This window comes from Giraffa tippelskirchi, chromosome 9 (genome assembly GCF_054371585.1).
Source record: "Giraffa tippelskirchi isolate mGirTip1 chromosome 9, T2T-mGirTip1v1.2.pri, whole genome shotgun sequence".
Taxonomy (NCBI): domain Eukaryota; kingdom Metazoa; phylum Chordata; class Mammalia; order Artiodactyla; family Giraffidae; genus Giraffa; species Giraffa tippelskirchi.
The window spans coordinates 141488984-141503373 of NC_137283.1; the positions used below are offsets into that span (position 1 = coordinate 141488984).

At 38.2% G+C, this 14390-nt stretch overlaps 1 long non-coding RNA gene across 1 annotated transcript in view; it reads right to left on the bottom strand.

Moving 5' to 3' along the window:
- The window catches only part of LOC145521084 (uncharacterized), an 89811-nt gene extending 75971 nt beyond the window's left edge, over positions 1 to 13840 (bottom strand). Inside the window, exon 1 of the long non-coding RNA XR_014065095.1 lies at positions 13789 to 13840. This is a non-coding gene — a long non-coding RNA (uncharacterized LOC145521084). The remainder of the gene's footprint in view (positions 1 to 13788) is intronic.
- Positions 13841 to 14390: the final 550 nt, after the last annotated feature.

Below are 14390 nucleotides of genomic sequence, written 5' to 3' on the forward strand. Positions count from 1 at the left end.
TTCCCGTGTTTTCAATTCTACCACTATAGAGTCTCCTCCCAGTTCCCTTCTCCTTTTTGAATACTCCCATCATTTTCTAGTTTGTGGATCCCATGTTGCACAGAGGTGTGAGCCTAATTCTTACTGTCTGCTTATTTCTTATTTATGAAATTACAGGGACTCGACTCATGCTCTATTCACTTACCACCTTGCCTCCCTTTGGTGCCATCTTGTAGTCTCCTCTGCTATGGGAGCAGTTTCCAGTCATACAGCTGTCGTTTTGTCACTGCCTTAAGCTGAAGCTATCCTATTCCCTTGACTGCTGTGATCACTTGGTGAGCTGGTTGAATTCTAGGACCTTAGCTTGGCATATTAACTCAAAGCAGTGCTACTTAAGTGTGTTGTGTTCTGCATTCTAAGTCGCTTCAGTCCTGTCCCCACTCTTTGCAACCCTATAGACTGTAGCCTGCCAGGCTTCTCTGTCCATGGGATTCTCCAGGCAAGAATTTTGGAGTGGGTGCCATGATCTCCTCCTCTAGGAGATCTTCCCGACCCAGGGATCGAGCCTTGGTCTCTTAAGTCTCTTGCATTGGCAGGCAAGTTCTTTACCACTGAGCCAGCAGGGAAGCCCCTTATGTGCGTTAATATACAATACTTTTTTTTTTTTTCTTTTTGACTTACTTCACTCTGGATTACAGTCTCTAGGTCCATCTGTGTCTCTGCAAATGACCCAATTTCATTTCTGAGTAATACATTTGCAGGGCAGGAATAAGACACAGATATAGAGAACAGATGTGTGGACATGGGGCAGGGGAAGGGGTGGAGGAATGAATTGGAAGTTTAGGACTGATGTATATACACTATCATGTGTAAAATTGATACCTAGTGGGAACCTGCTGTATAGCACAGGGAGCTTAGCTTGGTGCTCTGTGGTGACTTAGATGATTGGGATGGGGTGAGGGAGGGAGATCCAAGAGAGAGGAGATATATGTATGCATATAGCTCATTCACTTTGCTGTACAGCAGAAACTAACACAATCTTGTAAAGCAACTCTACCCAATTAAAAACAACAACAACAACAACAAATAGTGCTTTGGCTGCCTGCTCTCAAACTGCTTCATGTCCCTCTGAAAAGAAGAAGAAAAATAGCACCTTCTCTGCTGTCTGAGGCTCTTTCCAAATGTCTCCACTGCAGGATAGCATATGCCTTATAGTGTTATTTCTTTTGTTAAGCTTGATCCATACCCAGTTTTACTATTCATAGGCTTCGTGTATTGTAAAGTGGTGGGGTTTGTTTAACAGGCGTTTTCACCCTATGCTTCTTCCATCCTTGGCTTTTAATTGAGAACCCAACTCAATGTGCTTGACTTTCTCATTTTTCATAGTGAATTTTCTACTCGGAGCCAGGTAGAGACTCCCAGTCTCTTTTCCTTCAACTCCCACACTTGGTATTTGGCTTCTGTTAGATTCATTCTGAGGGCTTCCCCAGTGACTCAGCAGTAAAGAATCTGCCTGCAATGCAGGGGATGCAGGTTCAGTTTCTGAGTCAGGAAGATCTCCTGGAGGAGGGCATGGCAACTCACTGCAGTATTCTTGCCTGGAAAATTTCATGGATGGAGGAGCCAGGCAGGCTACAGTTTGTAGGGTCTCAAAGAGTCAGACACCACTGAAATGACGGAACATACATGCACAGATTTGTTCTGCAAGGAGATCAAACCAGTCAATCCTAAAGGAAATCAGCTCTGAGTATTCATTGGAAGGACTGATGCTGAAGCTGAAATTTCAATACTTTGGCCACCTGAAGCCAAGAGCTGACTTACTGGAAAAGACCCTGATGCCCTCAAAGGATTGAAGGCAGGGAAAGAAGGGGGTGGCAGAAGATGAGATGTTTGGATGACATCACTGACTCAATGGACATGAATCTGAGCAAACTCTGGGAGATAGTGAAGGACAAAGAAGCCTGGCATGCTGCAGTCCATGGGGTCGGACATGACTTTGCAACTAAACAAAAACAGACTCATTCTAGTCCAATAATTGTACTTGAGCTACACTCTTGATGTAATCAGAGTTCTAAGGGTGGTGCTTAGCCTTTACAAAAAGAAGTTAATGATAGTGGTAAGATTGGGTTGGAATTAGGTTATGTCTGCCATCAACTTCTCATACTCCATCTTCTTAGGCTCAATAAAGATAACCTGTAATTTTTAAATTATATTAATTAAATCTAAAAGAAAAATATCATGTAAAATATTGCCACCTGGAACTGATTTTTAGCATTCACTCTGGTATATCTCAACCTTCATATTTAGAAAAATAGAGTTAATTTGTCTGTGAACTGAATATATTTCACTCTGTGTGTATATATCTTTCTCCTCGCTTTCTCTCTCTCTCTCGACCTGACTGTCCCCAGTTATCTTAGCTGAAAGTCCAAAGGCCATGCCTGATCCACTCTAATGAGGTCCCATTAAAAAGCTGGTACATACTACCAAAGGGAAGTCTTAAGTACCTGGGAAGAATTAACAAGTCCTTGAACTCACTCTAAAACCTCGTCCCCTTTTCAGTTCAGTTCAGTCACTCAGTTATGTCTGACTCTTTGCGACCTCATGAATCGCAGCACGCCAGGCCTCCCTGTCCATCACCAACTCCCGGAGTTTACCCAAACTCATGTCCATCGACTCGGTGATGCCATCCAGCCATCTCATCCTCTGTCATCCCCTTCTCCTCCTGCCCCCAATCCTTCCCAGCATCAGAGTCTTTCCCAATGAGTCAACTCTTTGCATGAGGTGGCCAAAGTATTGGAGTTTCAGCTTCAGCATCAGTCCTTCCAATGAACACCCAGGACTGATTTCCTTTAGGATGGACTGGTTGGATCTCCTTGCAGTCCAAGGGACTCTCAAGAGTCTTCTCCAACACCACAGTTCAAAAGCATCAATTCTTCGGCACTCAGCTTTCTTTATAGTCTAACTGTCACATCCATACATGACTACTGGAAAAATCATAGCCTTGACTAGCCTTGACTAGTTCTAACTGTTGCTTCCTGACCTGCATACAGGTTTCTCAAGAGGCAGGTCAGGTGGTCTGGTATTCTCATCTCTTTCAGAATTTTCCACAGTTTATTGTGATCCACACAGTCAAAGGCTTTGGCATAGTCAATAAAGCAGAAATAGATGTTTCCCTGGAACTCTCTTGCTTTTTTGATGATCCAGAGGATGCTGGCAATTTGATCTCTGGCTCCTCTGCCTTTTCTAAAACCAGCTTGAACATCTGGAAGTTCATCGTTCATGTATTGCTGAAGCCTGGCTTGGAGAATTTTGAGCATTCAGTGACTGGAATTTAATTACCTTTCTGTGCTGGTCAAATTGCTCCTAACTAGGGATGGGGTAGAGGTTGGGAATAAAGACAAGAGATAGGGGCCAAAGCATAAATTAAACTGTGCAAATTTACATTCATTTTTTGTTTAATAAAAAATCATGTAAATTTTCTACCTATGATATTAGTCCATATTTGTTTTTAAAAATGAGCATTAAAAGTTTAAATGATGTTAGACCCTTCTGGGCATCCCTGGTAACTCAACTGGTAAAGAATTTGCCTGTAATGCAGGGACCCCGGTTCTATTGCTGGGTGGGGAAGATCCTTTGAGAAGGGATAGGCTACCCACTCTAGTATCCTTGGACTTTCCTGGTGGTTCATATGGTAAAGAATGCACCTGCAATGCAGGTGACCTGAGTTCAACCCCTAGGTTTGGAAGATCCTTTGGAGGAAAGCATGGCAACCCACTCCAGTATTCTTGCCTGGAGAATCCCCATGGACAGAAGAGCCTGGCAGGCTAGAGTCCATGGGATCACAAAGAGTTGGACACAATGGAGTGATTAAGCACAGTACAACACAGCAAATCCTTCTACCCTATCTCTCAGTAAGATGTGTGATCCAGATGGACTGACCTTTATTGGTATGAAGGCCCTAGGTATCCTTTGGATCACAGAAACTTTAGTTTGAGTGTGATTTTAGACAATCCAAAGGAAGAGGTTCCAAGATAGAGTAAACAAGGAAAAGTAACAAATATTCCCACATTTTCCAATTTTCATAATTTTCCTCTAGAGGTTTTTTTTTTTTTGCTTCTTGTATTTGACCTCCTCACTTGATTTTCTATTGCATTTGACCTTGTGGAAATACTTTTCTGCTTCTAACTGCACATTCTCTAGTCCAATCTTTAACTTGCTACTCCTTAGTCAGAGCTTTTCTTTTCTAACAATTCAACTTCCCTGTTCTAGCCATTAATTTCTGCTGACTCCTAAGTTTTCGGTTTAGACTTCTTCCTGCCACTCATGGAACCTATTGTGAGCAAACTCTGTTTTAATAAAACTCCTGTGGTTTTCATATCCCAGGATAAATGTAAGGGGATCATGGAAAGCCTAAAAATTGTTTAACTATGACTACTTTAATAACAGTGAAAGCAACTTTGACCTTAGCATTAGGGTTGAGAGGGAATATATATTTAATCTGAGTACTTTTCTACAAGTTATATTTGACAATACCTTATTTGTTACCTTTTCTGAAGTCAAAAAACTTGTCTTCATGAACACTTTTCTAACAAATGTTTAGGCATTCCAACATTCCCATTGATGAATTGTCCTGTGGCTTCACCAGTTACTGAGAGATCTCTACTTCAGCAATTAATCCAGAAGAGGACTTTAATGTAAGTTTCCTAGTACATTTCATCAGAAATAATCCCATCAAACATTCTCCCAAGTGATAAGACCTAGCAGAAAGAATAACTGTAGAAGAGGAGCAAATTGATCTCTAAAGAACATGGCTCTTATTCTGTGTTCAGTGTTTATAAAAATATTATCAGCACTGCACAGTTTTAATCTAGTGAAAATTTGGCAGCACCACTGAAATCATTTCTAGCAGAGCATTCAGAATGACTTTAAATAAATAAAGCCAGCAGCCGTGAAATGCAAACTTCAGCAGATTTACTGCAGTAAGTGATAGCTACCAAAAGACTCTTATCCCTGGTTAGAGTTAAATAATTTACTCTTCACTACCATTAAATGTTTTAAAATTATCTCAGTGAGTTTCTGTGTGTATGTTTATTTTAGTATAATTATCCCTTCTTGTCACTCTTGATGTTAAATCCTGAAAATGGATCATGGTTCTTCCTAGGTTATTAGTATATAATTTGCCCTCCTTTTAACCACCCTTTCCTGATTGTACAGAGCCATAGCTGTGAATGACACCCAGAGTGAGTTTAACTAATTAACAACCAGACACCACTAAATAAAAAAGTTAGAATGAAGCCTTTAACTGAAAGTCTTCTTAGAAGCAGATATAAAGCTTTGTTTTATTTTTCAGATTAAGATTAATAAGACATTCTAACAGTGTTTACTGTTCCATGTGTTTATCAGTAGCTTCTTTTTTCTATTTCTTTTTCATATACTTTTATTCTTAATTCATTTTTTAAAGAAAATGAGTAACATAACAATCCTTTCACTTTCATTTTACCTATACAGAGATTCTACTCTTTTTCTGACATCTTTATATTTCTTGTAAATAAAGAAAATTTAACTATTTTCACTTGCACAGAAACAATGCAAAAAGTCTTATATTTTAAATAATTTTTCCATTTTATTTACCCAACATTCATTAAGCAGAATATTTAATATGGAAATCTACTAAACAGTGGAGATAAAGCTTTTATATACATTACGGGGATTTTAAGGATTAATTTATTTGATATACACAGAGCAATGCCTGGCATGTAGTTAGTGCCATGTACATTTCCGATACTATTATTATTGTTTTTGGTATCTCATAACTCAATATCTCAATATTTATTTTGGTATCTCAAAATCCTTCAAGCTGAGATTAGATCTGATGGACAGAGTGCCTGATGAACTATGGATGGAGATTCATGACATTGTACAGGAGACAGGGTTCAAGACCATCCCCAAGAAAAAAAAATTCAAAAAAGCAAAATGGCTGTCTGAGGAGGCCTTACAAATAGCTGTGAAAAGAAAAGAAGCAAAAAGCAAAGAAGAAAAGGAAAGATATACCCATTTGAATGCAGAGTTCCAAAGAAGAGCAAGAAGAGATAAGAAAGCCTTCCTCAGCGATCAGTGCAAAAAATAGAGGAAGACAATTCAATGGGAAAGACTAGAGATCTCTTCAAGAAAATTAGCAATACCAAGGGAACATTTCATGCAAAGATGGGCTCAATAAAGGACAGAAATGGTATGAACCTAACAGAAGCAGAAGATATTTAGAAGAGGTGGCAAGAATACACAGGAGAACTGTACAAAAAAGATCTTCACAACCCAGATAATCGCGATGGTATAATCACTTACCTACAGTCAGACATCCTGGAATGTGAAGTCAAGTGGGCCTTAGGAAGCATCACTATGAACAAAGCTTGTGGAGGTGATGAAATTCCAGTTGAGCTATTTCAAATCCTCAAAGATGATGCTGTGAAAGTGCTGCATTCAAAGTGCCAGCAAAATTGGAAAACTCAGCAGTGGCCACAGGACTGGAAAAGGTCAGTTTTCATTCCAATCCCAAAGAAAGGCAATGCCAAAGAATGCTCAAACAACTGCACAATTGCACTCATCTGACATGCTAGCAAAGTTATCCTCAAAATTCTCCAAGCGAGGCTTCCATGGTATGTTCACCGTGAACTTCCAGATATTCAAGCTGGTTTTAGAAAAGGCCGAGGAACCAGAGATCAAATTGCCAACATCTGCTGGATCATTGAAAAAGCAAGAGAGTTCCAGAAAAACATCTATTTCTGCTTTATTGACTATGCCAAAGTCTTTGACTGTGTGGATCACAATAAACTGCGGAAAATTCTTAAAGAGATGGGAATACCAGACCACCTTACCTGCCTCCTGAGAAACCTGTATGCAGGTCAAGAAGCAACAGTTAGAACCAGACATGGAACAATGGACTGTTTCCAAATTGGGAAAGCAGTACATCAAGCTGTATATTTAACTTCTATGCAGAGTAAATCATGTAAAATGCTGGGCTGGATGAAGCACAAGCTGGAATTAAGATTGCTGGGAGAAATATCAAAACCTCAGATATGCAGATGAACAGCTGGTGGCTCAGATGGTAAAAATCTGCCTACAATGCAAGAGACCTTGGTTCGATCCCTGGTTTGGGAAGATGCTCTGGAGTAGGAAATGGCAACCGACTCCAGTATTCTTGCCTGGAAAATTCCATGGATAGGGGAGACTGGTGGGCTACACAATCTATGGTATCGCAAGGACTTGGACATGACTAGGTGACTAACACTTTCACTTTCACAATGGCAGAAAGGGAAGATGAACTATAGAGCCTCTTGATGAAAGTGAAAAAGGAGAGTGAAAAAGCTGGCTTATAACTCAGCATTCAAAAAACGAAGATCATGGCATCTGGTCCCATCATTTCATAACATATACTGGGGGAAAATGGAAACAGTGACAGACTTGGGCTTCAAAATCACTGTGGATGGTTACTGCAGCCATGAAATTAAAACACACTTGCTCTGTGGAAGAAAAGCTATGGCAACATATTAAAAGACAACATATTAAAAAGCAGAGACATCATTTCTCCAACAAAGGTCCACATAGTCAAAGCTATGGTCTTTCCAGCAGTCATGTATGGATGTGAGAATTGGACCATAAAGAAGGTTGAGCGCCAAAGAATTGATGCTTTTGAATTGTAGTGCTGGAGGTTCCTGAGAGCCCCTTGGACTGCAAGGATATCAAACCAGTCAATCCTAAAGGAAATTAACCCTGAATATTCACTGGAAGGACTGATACTAAAGCTGAAACTCCAATACTGGGTCCACCTGATGCAAAGAGCCCACTCATTGGAAAAGTCCCTAATGCTGGGAAAGCTTGACAGCATGAGGAGAAGGAAGTAACAGAGGATGAGATGATTGGATAGCATCACCAACTTAATGGACATGAGTTTGAACAAACTCCAGAAGATAATGAAGACAGGGAAGCCTGGTGTGCTTCAGTCTATAGGGTTACAAGAGTTGGACATGACTAAGCTATTGAGCAACTGAGGTCCAAAGAGATGAGATCATTTGCCTAACTTGATGTATCTCATGAAGATCATCTGGGTAGTATTTGGCTCAGAATTGTTACTTCTAAGACTACCATTGTGTTATGCATCTCCCATCTTCTTGCGAGATGAGTAAGGTAAAAAAAATTATATGCACTTCATTAAAAATTATTGAAAAAATTGAAGAAACTTTGGTTCCATATTTTTAAGGACTAGCCAGAATTCTAGGGCTAATGCATGTAGAACTTAGACTATACTACAACTTTGCATTTTAATGTCTAGCCTAGTATGCTCACCATAATACCAGGAATAGATATCTTAAAAGATGAATCTCAGCATGTATTGTTGTTGTTATTGTTGTTTAGTTGCTAAGTTATGTCTGACTGTTTTGTGATACTACTGACTGTAGCCCGCCAGGCTCCTCTGGCCACGGGATTTACCAGGAAAGAATATTAGAGTGGGTTGCCATTTCCTTCTCCAAGGGCTCTTCCTAACTCAGGGATCAAACCTATATCTCCTGCATTGGCAGGTGGATTCTTTACCACTGAGCTACCTGGGAAGTCTCTCAGTATGTATACTTGCTGAGAAAGGACTGAGATAACCCCTGGTATATGTATATTGATTATCTTCATTCTTTTTAAAAATTCGCTACTTAAAAAATTCCAAATTCAAAAATATATTGTCTGATGGGCCATTGTTACTTGTTGGCAGTATCACCCATGTTAATGGTGATAATTCATTCCCCATATTCTCTTATCCCAGAAATAGTTATTTTTGAATCAGAACATTCTGGTTAATCTCTTTTATATTGATGAATTGCAATGATACTTATACTTAAAGCGTATCAACTCAATGTATAGTAATAGATTTATACCAAGTGATAGCAGTTTCAGTTTCAAGAAAGAAGATGTTATTTATCTAATGATTAACTCCATAACTGCAAAACTCGTAATCTGTACCTATTGTGTGAAATACTTAGGATTCTGGATTTACCTAGTCCTCCTACATAAGAAATATACCTAAATACACATTAGAAAGTATGTACTTAGAGGTGTTAGAATTTTTAATAATGGGAGATTTTAAATATGGTTTTAGTTTTCATAGTTTAAATAATCAATTTCCCTCTTATGAGAACTGAAACTCAGGCTTTTTTATATGTTAGTCAAATTTATTTTCAGAGTTCATAGGCTGGCAGACTGTTGTAAAAATTTATTATGACCTATCAATATGATAAACATTCTGATTTTTATTATTTGTAATCCTCCCTAAAATTCCCATGCTATCTTATTAAAAATAAAATTCTATAATTTGGCATTAAATTAAGTTGTCATAATTCTTTTGTCAAGGGTAAAATCACACTGGTTGCTTTATATTTTTAATGAAATGTTAATCAATGAGTTTTTATTGTACAAGTAGTGTGTATATTTTTCTGAAGATACTAACAAAATAGCTTGTTTTCATTCCCTGGAAACACTATTTTTTAGTGATCAAATCAGCCATGTTTTATTGAACAATGGATTAACTTTGATTTGAGCGATCCAATGTGTTTTATTAGATCATTTCTATAGGAAGTAGTGATTCAGTCTTGAAAAAGTACTATAGTTCTCTCTTCTGAATGACAAGCAACTGGTGAATGATGTTTTGTCCGTTGATAACAGATTTCTTTCACTGAGTTTGTTAAATTATTGTTGTCTGTCATCATCTAGACATAACCCTGTCCTTTTTACAAAATAGATTGCTGATACAAGAATATACTTTTGGGATCATATTTTTGCAACCATAATACCAAAAAGTAAGATACGTGATGTCTGAATTTTCACCACGAATTATTGTGTCTCCACATATTTTCTTCTAGGAACAACTGTCTGGTGGTACCAGAGGAATTTTCCAGAACTCTTGATTCCATAACTTGGATAAAGTCATTCTGACTCTCTCATAAGTTCTTTCTCCTCCTGCGTTGCCTTGCTATTTTTCCCTGTGGCAATTTTAAGATTTTCAGAAGTCCTTTATGCTTTCATTTCAAATGTACATACATCATATCAAGGGCTTCCCTGGTGGCTCAGATGGTAAAGAATTTGCCTGTAATTAAGGAGACCCAGGTTTGATCCCTGGGTTGGTAAGATCCCCTGGGGAATTCATATCAGGCATGCTAAAATGTTTCCCTTTCCTAAAGAATACATAATTGACATATAAATGTTATATATGTATAGGATACAGTTGATTCAAAAACACAGTATTAACATTTGTAAGATTTTATTTATTTTAAGATTTGATTTTGTGGTTTTCATTTTTTAATTCAGTGCATTTTATGTTAAAGATTCATATATTTCTGTAGGCTCATGAAAAGCCAGAATGCTCTTGCCTTGGGTCTATGATGAAAATAACTTTTTCTTTTCTTCGCTCTTGTGTGTTTACTTCACATTTTAGACTCATTTTTCTGAAACTTCTATAGAAAGTTATCTTTTTCCTTTCAATGTCATTTTCATGATCTCCTGCTCTCCCCAATAATTTTATTTTTTGCTTTCCAAAATCTCTACTACTTGTCACTTCTTTTTCTTCTAGCTTCACTTCTCTTCTTTATTAGCTTGTACAAATAATTCGCTTGTACTCTCTGGCATCAGTTTATGTGAAGCAGAATATACATATATAGAGTCTTCTTGGAGAACTGCTGTTTTTTTTTTCCCCAGCACTTAACATTGTTTTCATGTCTTGGCTATTATAAATAGTGCTGCTATGAACACTGCAGTGCATATATTTTTTTTCAAGTTAGAGTCTTCATCTTTTCTGGATATAAACCCAGGAGTGAGATTGCTGGATCATATGGATCATTTAGATTTTTAAGGAACCTCCTTATTGTTCTCAGTAGTGGCTGCACCAATTTATATTCCCACCAACGGTGTAGGATTCCCTTTTCTCCACACCCTCTCCAAAATTTATTATTCACAAACTTTTTAATGATGGCTATTCTAACTGGTGTGAGATGATATTTCATTTGATTTGTATTTCGCAATCATTAGCGATGAGCATCTTTTCGTATGTCTATTGGCTATCTTTTTGGAGAAATGTCTATTTGGGTCTTCAGCTTAGTTTTTGATTGGGTTGTTTTGTTGTTGTTTTGCTTTTGTTCTTTGATGTTAATTGTATAAGCTGTTTGTAAATTTTGAATATTAACCCTTTGTCAGTCACATCTTTTTAAAATACTTTCTCCCACTCCATAGGTGGTCATTTTGCTTTGTTGATGGTTTCCTTCCCTGTGCAAAAAGCTTTTAAGTTTTATTAAGTTCCATTTGTTTAGTTTTGCTCTTATTTCTTTTGCTTTAAGAAAATAATGCTACAATTTATGTTTGAGACTGTTTTGCCTATGTTCTCTCCTAGGATTTTTATGGTGTCATGTCTTATATTTAGGTTTTTAAATCATTTTGAGTTTATTTTTAAATGTGGTCTGATGGAGTGGTCTAATTTAATTGATTTCCATGTAGCTGTTCAGCTTTTCCAATACCACTTGTTGACTACCTTTTCTCCACCATATCCTATTTCCCCTTTGTCAGAGATTAATTGACCATAAGTGTGTGGGTTTTTATTTCTAGGCTGTTTATTCTGTTTCATTAATCTATATGTCTGTTTTTGTGCCAATACCATGCTGTTTGATTACTGTAGTTTTGTAGTATTGTCTGAGGTCTGGAATGGTTATGTCTCCAGCTTTGTTCTTTTTTCTCAGGAATGTTTTGGGAATTCTGGATTTTTTGTGTGAAAACCAATGCTTGGTCATTGTGTTTTCCTCTCGAGCAAATATATCACCAGTGAATATCTTTTAAATACTTAGTCTAGTTCACTTTGTTGTTGATATTTGCTGATATATATACTAACTTTGACTGCTTCTTCTCATTCAGTATGTCAACAAATAGACTCTTGGTATATATTATACTTTGCAAGTGCATAGGTTTAAATCAAAACTTTAAATAAATGAAGGGTATGTTAGTTTTCTGTGGCTTCCATAACAAAATACCATACACTGGGTGGCTTTGACAATGGAAATGTGTTTTCTCACAGTTTGGGAGGCTTAAAGTCAGAGATCAAAGTGTCAGCTGAGTCAGCTGATTTCTTCCAAGCTCTCTTTCCCTGGCTTGTAGATGGCTGTCTCCTCTCTGCAGGTTCGCATGATCTTTCTTCTGTATGTATCTGTGATGTTGTCTCCTCCTGAGATAGTGATGGACTTAAGCATGATTTCTTAGTGTGTGTGTGTGTGTGTGTGTGTGTGTGTGTATGCACATTTCAGCCTATAACAGAAGGCAATGATAAATAAAATAAACATCACAGTGCACACAATATCCATGTCACCTACACTGGTAATTGTTGTCATGAAGATGAGTTCATCTTACAATGAACTCATTTTGGTAAGGGGAGTATCTGAACTGACCCATTATTGGGACCAGGCAATGCCTCTTGAGAAACCTGTATGCAGGTCAGGAAGCAACAGTTAGAACTGGACATGGAGCAACAGACTGGTTCCAAGTAGGAAAAAGAGTACGTCAAGGCTGTATATTGTCACCCTGCTTATTTAACTTACATGCAGAGTACATCATGAGAAATGCTGGGCTGGAGGAAGCACAAGCTGGAATCAAGATTGCTTGGAGAAACATCAATAACCTCAGATATGCAGATGACACCACCCTTATAGCAGAAAATGAAGAAGAACGAAAGAGCCTCTTGATGAACGTGAAAGTGGAGAGTGAAAAAGTTGGCTTAAAGCTCAACATTCAGAAAACTAACATCATGGCATTCAGTCCCATCACTTCATGGCAGATAGATGGGGAAACAGTGGAAACAGTGGCTGACTTTATTTGTCTGGGCTCCAAAATCACTGCAGATGGTGATTGCAGCCATGAAATTAAAAGATGCTTACTCCTTGGAAGGAAAGTTATGACCAATCTAGATAGCATATTAAAAAGCAGAGACATTACTTTGCCAACAAAGGTCAGTCTAGTCAAGGCTGTGGTTTTTCTAGTGGTCATGTATGGATGTGAGAGTTGGACTATAAAGAAAGCTGAGCGCCGAAGAATCGATGCTTTTGAACTGTGGTGTTGGAGAAGACTCTTGAGAGTCCCTTGGACTGCAAGGAGATCCAACCAGTCCATCCTAAAGGAGATCAGTCCTGGGTGTTCAATGGAAGGGCTGATGTTGAAGCTGAAACTCCAATACTTTGGCCACCTGATGCGAAGAGCTGACTCATTGGAAAAGACCTTGATGCTGGGAAAGATTGAGGGCAAGAGGAGAAGGGGACGACAGGATGAGATGACTGGATGGCATCACTGACTCGATGGATATGGGTTGGGTGGACTCAGGGAGTTAGTGATGGACAAGGAGGCCTGGCATGCTGCGGTTCATGGGGTCACAAAGAGTCGGACACGGTTGAGCGACTTAACTGAACTGAACTGAACTGAATGTTCTTTTTCTACCATAACTGGTACCTTGTGAAGGCTCTTTTCACAGAGTTATATTTCTATATTTAATTAACAAAAAACAATAGATATTAGCGTAAGTTATTAGCTCAGGTTTGAAAAAGTCTCCTCTGCTCTACTCACCATGCTATTCAGTTCCCCAAGCATTGGGATGTCATCTGCCTTGCTTACAATGACTAAAAAAGTGAGAAATCTGCATATTTTACATATCATCATCTCCCTAGACTGCTCCCTTTCACTCCCATTCTTGTTGTTCCAACTCTGTATGACCTAACGGGATAGTGCATTTATCTTTTGGCTACTTACAGTTTGGTAGAGTCTAGTGTGCTTCAGTTCTGCTGGTCTACTTCTGTATTCTAACATGGGATAACTTTTATTTTCACTTATAGCAACACTGTACCAGGAGCTATGGTAGTAACCATGTCAACATTCTTGTTTCCATAGAGATTTATTCTATTTAAAGTGGGGGTTGGGGTGAGGGGAACAACCACTAAAAAAGAACATGTAAAAGCTATGAGGAGAAAAGTAGCTTTTCATATTAAAATGATAGGATGAAAGATCTCCATTGATGATTTGACAAAGGCTGCTAATGGAATTGCAAGAACAAGACATGGATTTCCAGAGATTTCCTAGGCAGCATTAAGTAAGAGCTTAAGAGGAAGGGGGTTGCTTTGCAACATGAAAAATAATTTATTCATTCAACAAATATTTAAATATTTTGTTAGCATCTGCCATGTGGTAAACAATGCCCTAGGTTCTAATGATTCAAATGTGAACAAAAATAGACAAGGAGAGAGGCATCAAGCAGAATAATTGGATTCTAGTCACATATGTCTACATAAAGTTATATTTGTAACACATGGTGTGAAGAGGGGTACAGGAGCAAGGACAGCCTTTGTTAGGAGAAT